The following is a 13,067-nucleotide window of genomic DNA, read 5'->3' as shown; positions in this document are numbered from 1 at the left end:
ATGATTGATGTGTGTTCAGGTAGACTGATGATTACAATTGCACAAGGAGTTTTCAGTTCACATGAAAGGTCAGCCATTCTGTTACTTGTTCCTTCCTATGAGTATGCTCACTTATAACTTTAGTTTGAGCTTCTAACTATAAATGAATAATGTTTCAAACTGTAACATTATGATTATTCCATAACTTTTTATGACTTTGAAGAATGGTATAAACCTCAACTTTGTAGTCTAATTTCTTAATACCTGGAATCACATTGGTCATGAGTCATTTTAGATAGGGCTTTCGTAAGGGAAAATAAAGGTGAAAAGATATATGTCATTTTATTTTATTTTGACTATTGGTCTGCATTTGCGGCCCCTTAGATAAAAGACATCTTAAGAATGATAGAGATTCTTTAAATTCTCAAAATTATGTAAGTAATGAAAAGTTAGTTAAGAAGTACCTATTGCACTCTGTGGAATGAATCATATATAAATAATTAATAGCTTAAAGTTTAATATCCAGACCTGGTAGGTATACCGCAGGGTAAAAAAAAAAAAAAAAAAAATCAAACCGCTTGGTTGCAGTTTCTGATTTCTAACAGTCATGGCATAATTTATATTTGTAGGAAATAAAAATCTATACTGCTTTTTTCAAATTACAGAGACCAGTGGGAGAGAGAAAAAAAATATATGGAATTTTTCAATTTCTTCAGATTCTTTTCTGATACTAAAAGTTGAAACCCAGATATTGTGGTCCTTTGTCAAAGGATGCACAATAATGAGTTCTTGCATACATAATGGGACTATGGGTAATTGAGTCTCTGATCATAAGCACTAAGGATTCCTGAAAATAGCGAAGCAGGGAGAAATGAGTTATATTAAAGGCAAAGAGAAAAGTTAGCAAACTGTTCTTGTGCCTGTTAAAGGTTAAGTTTCTAAAGAATTTATAATCATGACTCTCACACAAATATAAAATGAACACATGTCAAATATATTATTTGACTCATTAATTAATAAAGGAATCAGAATCAGTAGCCAGTTCAAACAAGAATTCAAAAAACCATACATATATAAGCAGTAAGTAATGTTGAACAACATTTTATAATGTAATGTAAAAGTGATTTATAGTGGGAGAAAGCAATTTCATTTCTCCTAGACACAATTCATTTGGATGTCTATGGACAAGAATCATTTGTATTGATATTTGTTTTGTACAACTAACAGAGTTGTAAAAGCTCGAAGACTAAGAAAGGCAAAGCAGATCCATTGTATCAGGATACCGAGAAGTGTATGCCTAGCTTTACTTTGAAGACTCAGCATTCTTAGAACTTATATTTTGAGAAAGATAGCCAATGTGAAAAATAACTGTCAAGAGGGTTTTAAATTTTTTTCAAACAGAAATTAATATCTACATTTAAGATATATTTTGATATAAATATTCTTTATAACTGAATTTTCTGTATAATATGCTATATGCACAGTTGATGTAAGCAAGTAATTTTTCTCAAGAACCAAGGAATACAGTTTGAGTTGCACATCTGCACATTATGTAGCAAAAGGAAGACAAGAGCAGCAAAATGTGAGATGTAGAATTTGCTAGTAAAAATTACATTGAACAATAATTTACCATGTGAATAAAATGTAGGATATTTGCATAAGACTGAGAGAAGCAAGTGGATTTCTTATGGAATTAGAGGTATTAGCCTTTAATCAATTATATATAAACTAGAGGCCCAGTGCACAAAATTTGTGCATGGGTGGGGTCCCTAGGCCTGACTGACAATCATGGCTGATCAGGGCCAGACAGATCAGGGCTGGGCTGGAGAGGAGACAACAGTCACCGGACTGGGCAAGGAAGGAATGGACACCAGATGCCAATGCCACCATTGTCAGTGCCCCTTGCCTCCCCCCATCCTCCTTTCCTTGCTGCTGTACCACCACCGTGGTGGGCAGGTGGTGGGCCGATGAGGGCCTGCTGGCCAGTGGGAAGGACAGGGCACAAGGGGTTGGCCGCTGGCCCAGAGGACAGAGCCGGCCTTCAGCCCCCCTGGGAAAGCTGACACATCCACCACCACCCACCCCCACTTCTCTGTCCCAGACTGGAGGCCAGACTGATCAGGGGATCGGGGCTTGCCGACAGAGGAGAGGGACCGCGGGAGGGGTTGGCCAGCTGGGGGAGGTTGGCTGTGGGAGCACACTAGCCACTAGAGGGCAGCTCCTGCGATGAGTGTCTGCCCCCTGGTGGTCAGTGCACATCATAGCGACTGGTCGTTCCAGTCGTTCTGATCATTCCTGCCATTCCTGTTGTGTAGGCTTTTATATACTAGTATATAGATATGAAATAATAGCATGATTTTAATTGCCATCTGTGTTTCAGTGCTTCTGTTGTTAATTATTAATACCTTTCACTAGTGTATGGGCAAAATCCTTAGTACTGAGTGACTAAGGTTGTCTTTTTCTGCCCCAGTTTTAATTTTAATATTATGGTTGAGCATACTAATAGCATCTTCCTATTTATATGTACCCTGGCTTGTGAAAGTTGCATTATTCAAGGCTAAGAGTTTCTCTAGGTCACCCCTATCACTCAGATTTTCTTACCTCTAGACTTATTTCTTGTCTCATTTTAAACAGTCAGGAAATTATTTGCTAATGGAACTGAACTTGGACTTACCAGTTGAAGTGACACTTTGCTGTTTTGTGGTTTTTGTTTTTGTTTTGCCAACTACGTGTGTGTGTATTTGCATGTTATAAACTATCTTGCAGAGTTACTAGATTGCAGTAACATTTGATTCTCTGACTATATCTGTGTTGATTCCGCATGGCATAACATACAACCTGGTACGTAATATATGTTCAAACTATACAAGTTTGTAAATGCATGCAGCAAAGGGTCAGAACCAGAAGTTGTTTATAAAGCTAGCTCCAGGGAATAAGATGGAAGCTAGTGTCAGATTTTTCTTTCTCTTTCTATTCAGAGAGTGGATAAAAGTGTGCTTGAGGAGAATGAATCAATTAGTAAATGTGAAGCAATCCTTTATGACTTTCAAATATATCAGTTTTTTATATTTCAAGATGGTGTTGAAGATACTTTCAATAAAATGTTCCTGGTCAGCAATTTTTCAGCACATATTCTGAATATGAATGTACATCTCCCATGTCTCTATTTTGACAAATAAGAACTTGTTTACAAAATGATTGGCAGTGTGAGAAGCACAGTCAGAAAACATGGATAACCAAAAGGCTAATTAAGGCTGGGCTTTCTAGAAATATAGATCATGAAATAACTATAACTTAAAAGAAAGCTATGAAGTCCTGAATATTAGTACATTAAGAGTAACTTTCCTTCTCATTCTCAGATACTAGCACATGTCACATTCTTTACTTCTAAAAACATAGGGTATTAGATATTTGACACATAATATTTATACTTAAGATCAGCAACCAAATGTGAATGTATCTTAACAATATGAGTCAATTCACTTAAGAATGTCTTATCTACTGATTAAATATACTTACTTTTCTAATGAAGCATAACTGACTCTTCCCTGAAAGATGACAAAATTTTATAAGTTTGAATTTCCCCAGAGCTTAAAACCTAAGTTTAAGTGAAAAACCATGTGCTGTCTTAATATTGTCAAGCAGAAAGAGCCTAGGTTTATAATTTCCTTAAAAATGGCAATGCTATTCTGTCTCCTGGCTGGTGGACAGAAAATTTCATGCTGTGCTAGGTTTTGTGTCAGGCTGACTGAACGGAGTGATGTCTCATTATGATACAACAAAGCTTCCAAACAATTTTACTATTTTTACCTTGAAATTTGCCATCAAAATATGAAAATCAGTTTATGAGATCAGAGAAAAGGTAGGACAATGAAGTTCACAAATACTACATCCCATGTGTTAATTAAGTATTTTCAGACAGAATCACATTTTCTTCCTGGGCCAAGTACATTTCAGTGAGATATACTTGTCTTTTATAACAAGTAATTTCTCTATAAATCAATATGTTATTTTTTAAAAACTAAGCCAACAGAGGAAGAAAAGCAACAAGTCTGTCCTTTCTATAGCACTTGTCCAATTATAGTAAAGTGATTCTATCAATAAAAATAGATGGAGGGCCTGGGCCGGCATGGCTCAGTGGTTGGGCATTGACCTGTGAACCAGGAGGTAATGGTTTGATTCTCAATCAGGGCACATGCTTAGATCCCCAGAAGGCAGCCAATCAATGATTCTCTCTCATCATTGATGTTTCTATCTCTCTCTCCCTCTCACTTCCTCTCTGAAATCAATAAAAATGTATTTTTTAAAAATAGATGTAAGGAGGAACCAAGATGGTGTCATAGGTAAACACAGTACTCTCGTTCTCCCACAACCACATCAAAATTACTATTCAGAACCACCTAAAAGCTGGCTGAATGGAAGTCCTACAACTAGAGAAGTAAAGAAGGAAGCACCCTGAGACTGGTGGTGGTGTTGGGGGGAGAGATGCAGAACAGGCTGGTCTTACACCCATGTGTGGGTTTTTTTAATCAGGAGAGATATCTTGAATGAGGAGGTTCCTGTGAGGAGCAAGGGGTCCCAAGCCCACAACCCAGAGTTCCAGTCCCAGATTCTGCTGAGAAGAGTGGTCCTCATAACATTGGATTATAAAACCAGCTAGGATTGTGGCTGAGTGACATGGAGGCTGATATAGACCCAAACAGTTCCTCTTAAAGGACTGGCACACAGACTTACTCAGACTCACTCCCTCTGAATTCTAGCACTGGAGCAGAAACTTGAAAGGGATATACAGGGAGGAACTAAATTGTCTTACATCAGGGCAAGAACCGAGGGGGGAACAGATTTCTCCCAGATAAAAGTGCTGGCAGAGTTCATAGTTCCCATGCTGAAGCCTCCAACCCTCACAAAGCTGCCTGGAAGGTGCCATATCTGAATCTCCATCAATATGGCCAACACTGTTTGCTTAGCCCTGGTGATTCCCTGAGACCCTGCCAAACCCAATTTGCAGCCCCACTCAAGATGTTTGCAGTGGCTTTTCCATATGAATGGCCTGTCATGGTTTGGGCTTCATACTTACCTAAAATATTTCAAACCAGTAGCAGCTGGACTCAGCATGACCCATACCTCTTGATAAGTGGCCTTAGGACTGGCATTTGAACCAGCCTGTCTTGGTTCACAATTTGGAGTCTCCTAGGCACCTCAAAGCCCAACAAAAGTAGCAGCCACTTGCAGATCACTCTGTAGCTTATGTCAGGTGGCTCTAGGTGGGAAACCAGTGGACAGCTTCAGACCATGACAGATTACAACTCTACCACATCCATGAGTGACATGATCAAGGGGAAGATTCAGTGAGCACCAAAGCCCAACTGATGCAATTCCTGCTCAATAGGGGTGTCTTCTACACAGCATCTCTTCATCTATAGTCGTAGCTGGTTCTCACAGCCAATTGGCCTAGAGGTCAATTCCTCCCAGTGATGACAACAGCATTCAAGGCTCAACTACAACCAGACTTTGCACACAGCCCACACAGGGGTGTACCTAGAGTGCCCACCTCAGGTGACTGGGGAAGCTGAGCAACTGGGACCTACAGGATATCTAGTACACTAAGCCACTCTACCAAGTCCAAGAGACATAGCAGCTCTACCTAATATATAGAAACAAACACAGGGAAGCAGCCAAAATGTGGGGACAAAGAAACATGTAACAAATGAAAGAGTAGAAGAAATCCTCAGAAAAAGAAGTAAATGAAATGGAAACAAGCAAACTACCAGATACAGAGTTCAAAGGAATGGTTGCAAGGATGCTCAAGGAACTTAATGAGAGCTTCAAGGAACTTGGCATGTCAAGAAACTTTGTGAGAATTTCAAGAATCTTAGTGAGAACATCAAAGACATGAAAAATGACAATTAACTGAAATGAATAATTATTTATAGGAAATCAATAGTAGAGTAGCGGATGACATGAATCAAATCAATGATTTGAATATGAGGAAGCAAAAAGCATCCAATCAGAAGAGCAAAAAGAAAAAGATTCCACAAATATAAAGGTAGTGTAAGGAGCCTCTGGGACAACTTTAAGCATACCAACATTCACATTATTGAGGTACCAAAAAGAGAAGATAGGAAGAAATTAAAAACTTGTTTGAAGAAATAATGACAGAAAACTTCCTCTACCTGGTGAAAGAAATAGACTTACAAATCCAGGAAGTACAGAGTCCAAAACGAATTGAACCCAAAGAGGCCCACAGTAAGACACATCATAAAATGCCAAAGGTTAAAGAAAAAGAGAGACACTTAAAGGCAACAAGAAAAAAAGCAGTTACCTACAAGGGAGCATCCATATGACTTTCAGCTGATTTCTCAACAGAAACTATGCAGGCCAGAAGGGAGTGGTAAGAAATAATCAAAGTGATGAATAGCAAGAACCTACAACCAAGATTACCCTACCCAGCAAAACTATCATTTCGTGACAGCCCTGGCTTTTTATATATTAGGATATCTGTAAGAACCAATAGAATTGGTTCAGCTGGACTCAGCATGACCCATACCTCTTGATAAGTGGCCTTAGGACTGGCATTATATTTTATTTAAAATATAACTTTCTTATATTTTATATTCAAATTCAGAATTCATCCAATTTTTACACAACAAGTATTTATTGAACACCAACTACATGCCATGTTCTATGCTATGCTTTGTGGCAAGCACCATCCATAGAGGAATCAATAAAACAGTTTCCATCCTGATAAAAATGGATGGAGACAAATTTTTATTCAGCTCAAACCTCTTACATATACATACTAATTATACATGCATTGGTATTATCATAATTAAGGGAATATTATTTGTAAACCTCAGAGTAGTAAAACTTGGTTGGAATAAGGCATGATAATCTAAAATAAAGCAACCAGATTCAATTTCAAGCCAAATATTGAATATAGCTGAATCTACTCTACCGAATATTAAATATTTAAGTGTTCCAATTAGGTAAAACTTGGAAACATCTTAGTATCATTTTTAAATTAACACAATTATTCAAAATATGTAGAATAGTATATTAGCATGGCAGTGATATGAAAACAATTTAGGAAACCTCCCACAATATTTAAAGTGTGCTTATAAATTCTTTATTATCCTGGAATATTTAGCTCAATGAATACAATAGCATAAGAAGAAAGAAAACACTGTGAATAGGAAAAATGTAGTTATTCATTTATTTCATATTTATGTATTCACCAGGAAAGATTTTCTGTGTGTTCTTTTATTTGTAAACAGTTAGTTGATAACTAAGAAGCATTACAATAAAAATTAAACTGGCTTTGCTAGGTGATAAAATTCTGATCCATAATTAATTTTATGTATGGATAAAAAGCACATCATTTTGCCATTAAAAAATGTGGTTCTTTGAATTTCTAAATCTGAATGTCTCAGTATTCTGTCCTTTTCAAATTTTTATAAGTATATAAAGGTAATTGCACAAGTAGTCAAATGACTGTAAAATGATTTTATGCATTGTTTGCAATTATGGCTGTAATTATTCTCCCCTCATTACCCATTGAAATGTGACTTTGTAGCTCATCCCATCAAGAGAAAGAATCTATTTCCCACTGTAAGGATCTGGGGAGTTCTTGAAACTTCTTTGACAAATAGAATATAGCAAGAGTGACTCTATGCCAGTATGAACCCAAAACTCAAGAGGCCTGTCATAATTCCACTCACTCTCTTGGAGCTCTATCATTATCAAGTGATCAAACCAAAGCTAATATGTTGAATGGTGAGTGACATGTGGCCCAGCCATCTGTTTCCCCTGTCAATACCTATCCTTACAAACACCAGACATGAGAGTGAAACCATCCTATAAGAACCAGCCTCTGGGCAACTTATTGGCTAGCTAAAGACATATAAGCAAACTCTTAATTATTAGTCATGCCTATCCCAGATCAACAGAGCTGCCAACTCAACCATATACTCATGAGCAATGACAAATTATTATTGTTTTAAACCACTGTGTTTTTTATTTTTAATGCAGAAATAGTTATTGATATAGACTATTAATTTATTTAGGCATCCTAGTTTTGTAAGATTTTGATTACTAGAATGACATTCAGCTGAATATGAAAATTATGGATATAAAAATTAAAATATGTGGTTAGGTTGTATACATAATCTTTAGCATAATGACTTGATGATTGATGGCCAAGAGCACTTGATAAATAAAATTATTCTGATATAGTATTAACAAAGATGTTAATATTTAGAAAAAAGGTAAAATTTTACTTCTTAATTGTTTGAAAAATGAAAAAATAGGATATTATTAAAAAATAATAGTTTATGTAATCCTCATTTTTTTCCAATAGAGGTTTCTCATCTAAATATTCACCACAAAATACATGAAAGACAATAGGACTCTCTGGTAACACAACAAATTATTATTTATTTCTCTCCTCATAATATGAAATTATCCATAAGAGATCCATAGAGCATCCAAATAGTAGGAATACACCAGTAGACAAAAGGGCATGAAGGAAATATGGAAGCAAGGACCATTGTAGAATACTTTAAAAGTACAAAGCAATAGTGATTTACTAAATAATTTTCAATTACCTAAAAAAATATAGCCAAGAAGAATATTAATAACATCTTTGAAAGACAATATAGAAAGCATCTCATTTAACTCTCTCAGTTTAATGACGTTTCTATATAGTTGAAGCTTACATTTAAATTAAAAAGTACATTAATGTTGGCCATTTTTTATGGAAAAGACTAAAGTGTTACACACGTGCAAGTTTTTTGTTGTTATTTATTTTATTTAACACTAGGGGCCCGGTGCATGAAATTCGTGCACTGTGGGGGGGCATCCTTCAGCCCAGCATGCCCCATCTCACAGAATGGGAACCCTCAGGGGATTTCCTACTGACAGCTTAGGCCCACAAAGAATGGATGGACTAAATAGAAAAATAAATAGGAAAATGATAAATATGAAAAAGAATAATACCAGAAATAATATAATGAACAGTCAATTAATCAGAAAAACATAAAAATAAAAAATCCTATATAATAAAAGGCTAATATTCAAATCGACTGAATGGCAGAATGTCCAGTCCCTACGATGCACACTGACCACCAGGGGGCAGACATTCAACACAGGAGCTACCCTCTGGTGGTCAGCGCACTTCCACAGGGGGATTGCCACTCAGCCAGAAGCCGGGCTCACAGCTGACAAGCGCAGCAGTGGTGGTGGGAGCCTCTCCCACCTCTGTGGCAGTGCTAAGGATGTCCAACTGACAGCTTAGGCCTGCTCCCCCAAGGGCTCCCAAACTGCAAGAGGGCACAGGTTGGGCTGAGGTTCCCCACCCCGTAGTGCAGAATTGCCTGCACCAGGCCTCTAGTGCATACATAAAAATTAAAAGAGCTTCAAAACTCCAAAAGAAGATATGTTTAAGTCCAAACCCCTAGTATCTCAGAATGTAACCTTTTTTTAGAAATAGGGTCATTGCAGAGATAATTAGCTATATTAGCATGAGGTCATACTGGAGTAGGTTGAGCTCTTAATCCAATATGACTGATGTCTTAGAAGAAGATAGCCATATGAAGATACTGAGTCATAGGGAAAATGCCATGTGAAGATGGAAATAGAGATTGGAGTGATAGGTCCACAAGCCAAAAATGGCCAAGGATTGTTGGCCATCACCAGAGGTTAGGAGAGAGGCCTGGAACAAATTATCCCTCAAATCCCTTAAAAAGAATAAACACTGTAGCACTCTGGTTTTGGATTTCTAACCTCCATAATGTTTGACAATAAATTTCTGCTGCTTTTTACAACCCAGTCTGTGCTAATTTGTTATAGCAGCCTTAGAAAACTAATATATACATGAAGCAAAAGTGTGGCCATCAAAGAAGCAGACAAATCCACAAATTTTGAGTTTTCACATACCATGACCAGTGATTGGAAAACACCTAAAAGTTCTAAGAAATCTATGAAGCAATGACTGTAAGTGAACTTAGCTTAGTCATAGTTTACTATGTCAATACATATATAAAATTTAATCAGATTTCCCTATGCCATCAATAATAGCACCAAAAGACTGCTATACTGAAAGCTACAAAGTATGGATGAAAAATATTAAAGATGACTAAATTACAAAGAAAGATATATCATTTTCAAAGATTGGAAGACATTACTTTTAATATATTAATTATTTCCAAATGGATATATAAAATCAATTTCAATGACAATAATCACCTTATGAAGCAGAACTCTCATACACTGTCAGTGGGAAAATAAAACAGTATTATTAATTTGGTATACAGTTTCTTATAAAATTTAACATACCCAGGCTCAGCAATTTTAATTTAGGTGTTTACCAAATAGTAAAGAAAATATATATAAAAGACTTGTACAGGAAAGTACATTGCAGCTTTATTCCTAATTATCAAAAAAAGCTTTATAAACAATTTTCCATCAATATGAGAATGAATAAACCAGTTGTAATATATTTAAAAAATAAAATAAAATTCAGCAATAAAAAGGAAAAAAATTACTCATTCCTTCTACCATAGGAATGAATCTCACAGATATCATGCTACATAAAAGAAACCATTTATAAAATAGTACATACTGTATATCATTTTTGTGAAATTCTAGTACAGACAAATATGATCTATATTGAAAGTTATCATCAAAGTTTTTTTAAGGAAGGAAAATTGACTTGGAAAGCATGAGGAATATTCTAGGATGATGAAAATATTACATATTTTAATACATTCATAGCTTATGTAGTTGCATGCATTTGTCAAAACTTATACGATGAAGATTTTTACATTTGACTGTATTTAAAAACTATGCCCATTTAGACCCGATCCCACATAAATGGGCAGTTGGACATCCCTCTCACAATCCAGAACTGCTGGCTCCCAAATGCTCGCCTGCCTGCCTTCCTGATTGCCCCTAACCGCTTGTGCCTGCCAGCCTGATCACCCCTTAACCACTGCCATGCCAGACTGATTGATGTCTAACTTCTCCCCTGCCAGCCTGTTTGCCCCCAACTTCCCTCCTTTGCTGTCCTGGTCACCCCTAACTGCCCTCCCCTGCAGGGTTGATCGCCCCCAACTGCCCTCCCTTGCAGTCCTGGTCCCTCTCCACTGCCCTCCCTTGCAGGCCTGGTGCCTCCCAATAGCCCTCCCCTGCTGGCCATCTTGTGGGCAACCATCTTGTGTCCACATGGGGGCAGGATCTTTGACCACATGGGGGCAGCCATCTTGTGTGTTGGAGTGATGGTCAATCTGCATATTACTCTTTTATTAGATAGGATAGAGGCCTGGTGCACGGGTGGGGGCCAGTTGGTTTGCCCTGTAGGGTGTCACAGATCAGGGTGGGGGTTCCCTTGGGGTGTGGGGCAGCCTGGGTGAGGGGCCTGTGGTGGTTTGCAGGCCAGCCACACCCCCCGGTGACCCAAGCGGAGGCCCTGGTATCTGGAATTTATTTATATTCAACAATTGAAACTTTGTAGCCTGGAGCAGAGCCAAGCCTCCTGCTCACTCTATGGTGGCAGCCATTTCTGTTGGAATTTATGTATCTTCTATAATTGAAACTTTGTAGCCTGGAATGAAAAAGTTTGGCTTCCTCCATCGCCCGGGGCAACCCTAGCCTCCTGCTCTTCCAGCTCTGTGGCTGCTGCCATTTCTGTTGGAATTTATTTACCTTATATAATTGAAACTTTGTACCCTTGAGTGGAGGCCTGGGCCCACCAGGGTGTGTGGAAAGCTTGGCTTCCTCCATTGCCAGGGAAACCCAAGCCTCCCTCCTGCTTTCTCTGGCCGCAGCCATCTTGGCTGGGGTTAATTTGCATACTCGCTCTGATTGGCTGGTGGGCATGGCTTGTGGGTGTGGTTTGTGGGCATAGTGGAGTGATGGTTAATTTGCATATTACTCTTTTATTAGATAGGATAACAAACATTGAACTGTAATTTATAGGGTTACTTTCAGCAGTAGCATGGGCTTAACAATGCTGAAATTACTTTTTGTGTATACTAGGTGTGTAAATATATTCAAGATAATGAGGTGAATGTTTGCTATTAGATAATGGAACTGAAGATATGAAAAAAGTATGAATAGAATGTACTTTGCTGTATTGGGCTGGAATTGGAAGTATCAAAATAAACTGTTTACTAAGAGGGCCAGAAAGCAATGAAATGCCAGCAGTATTGAATATACATAGCACCTTGACCTTGTTTTCTAAATATCATTCTTCACTAAAAGTAAGCAGAGATCCTGATAGAAATTACTAATTCTTCCAGGACTAGAGTAGGGAAAATACAACATGAGCCTGGAACATCCTTTTGCACCAGACATTAGTAAATAAATACTCAAAGATGTATGGATATATGAAAAGAACACAAAAACCTAACTTGGGGAAATATGAACCTCAAAATAAATAATAGTATTTAAGGGTTATAATTGATTAAAGAAAATAAAAATTCATCAATCCATGCTGTTGAATAAGTAAACAATCAAACTGATTAGGATTTATAACTTTCAATGATTAAACCTATATTATAGATTAGGAATCATATGTATTATTCATTTGATCTTTTTATAATCATGTTGCAAGTTAGGCATAATTATTCTTGTTATACATATTAATAATAGATATTGATATAGTCTATGTATATTGTTTAATAATCCATACCTAATACTAGTAAATACAGTGTTTACATCTTGCTCTATATCAAATACTCCCCCCTGACACACACAAACACATAGATATTACTCTGAATGCCATTTTGCTCTGTTCTATATCTTCCTGTCTCTCAATCATTGAATTTACTTGATTTGAAAGGACTTTAATATGATGAAAATGTGAATTTAAATAAACTTTTAAAAAATAAACTGATGAACAAAATAGATACAGAGGCAGAGAAGCATCAAACAGACTGTCAAACTACAGCAGGAAGTTTCTGGGGGTGGGGGCGGGGAGATAAGAGATGAACCAAAGAACTTGTATGTATGCATATAAGTATAATCAATGGACGCAAGACACTGAGCGGGGGGTGAGGGCATGTGTCGGGGGCATAGGGGAGGATGGGGGA

Source organism: Eptesicus fuscus, chromosome 1, assembly GCF_027574615.1.
Source record: "Eptesicus fuscus isolate TK198812 chromosome 1, DD_ASM_mEF_20220401, whole genome shotgun sequence".
NCBI classification, from domain to species: Eukaryota; Metazoa; Chordata; class Mammalia; order Chiroptera; family Vespertilionidae; genus Eptesicus; species Eptesicus fuscus.
The sequence above is the reverse complement of the archived record's forward strand: the minus strand, read 5'-3'. Positions refer to the sequence as shown.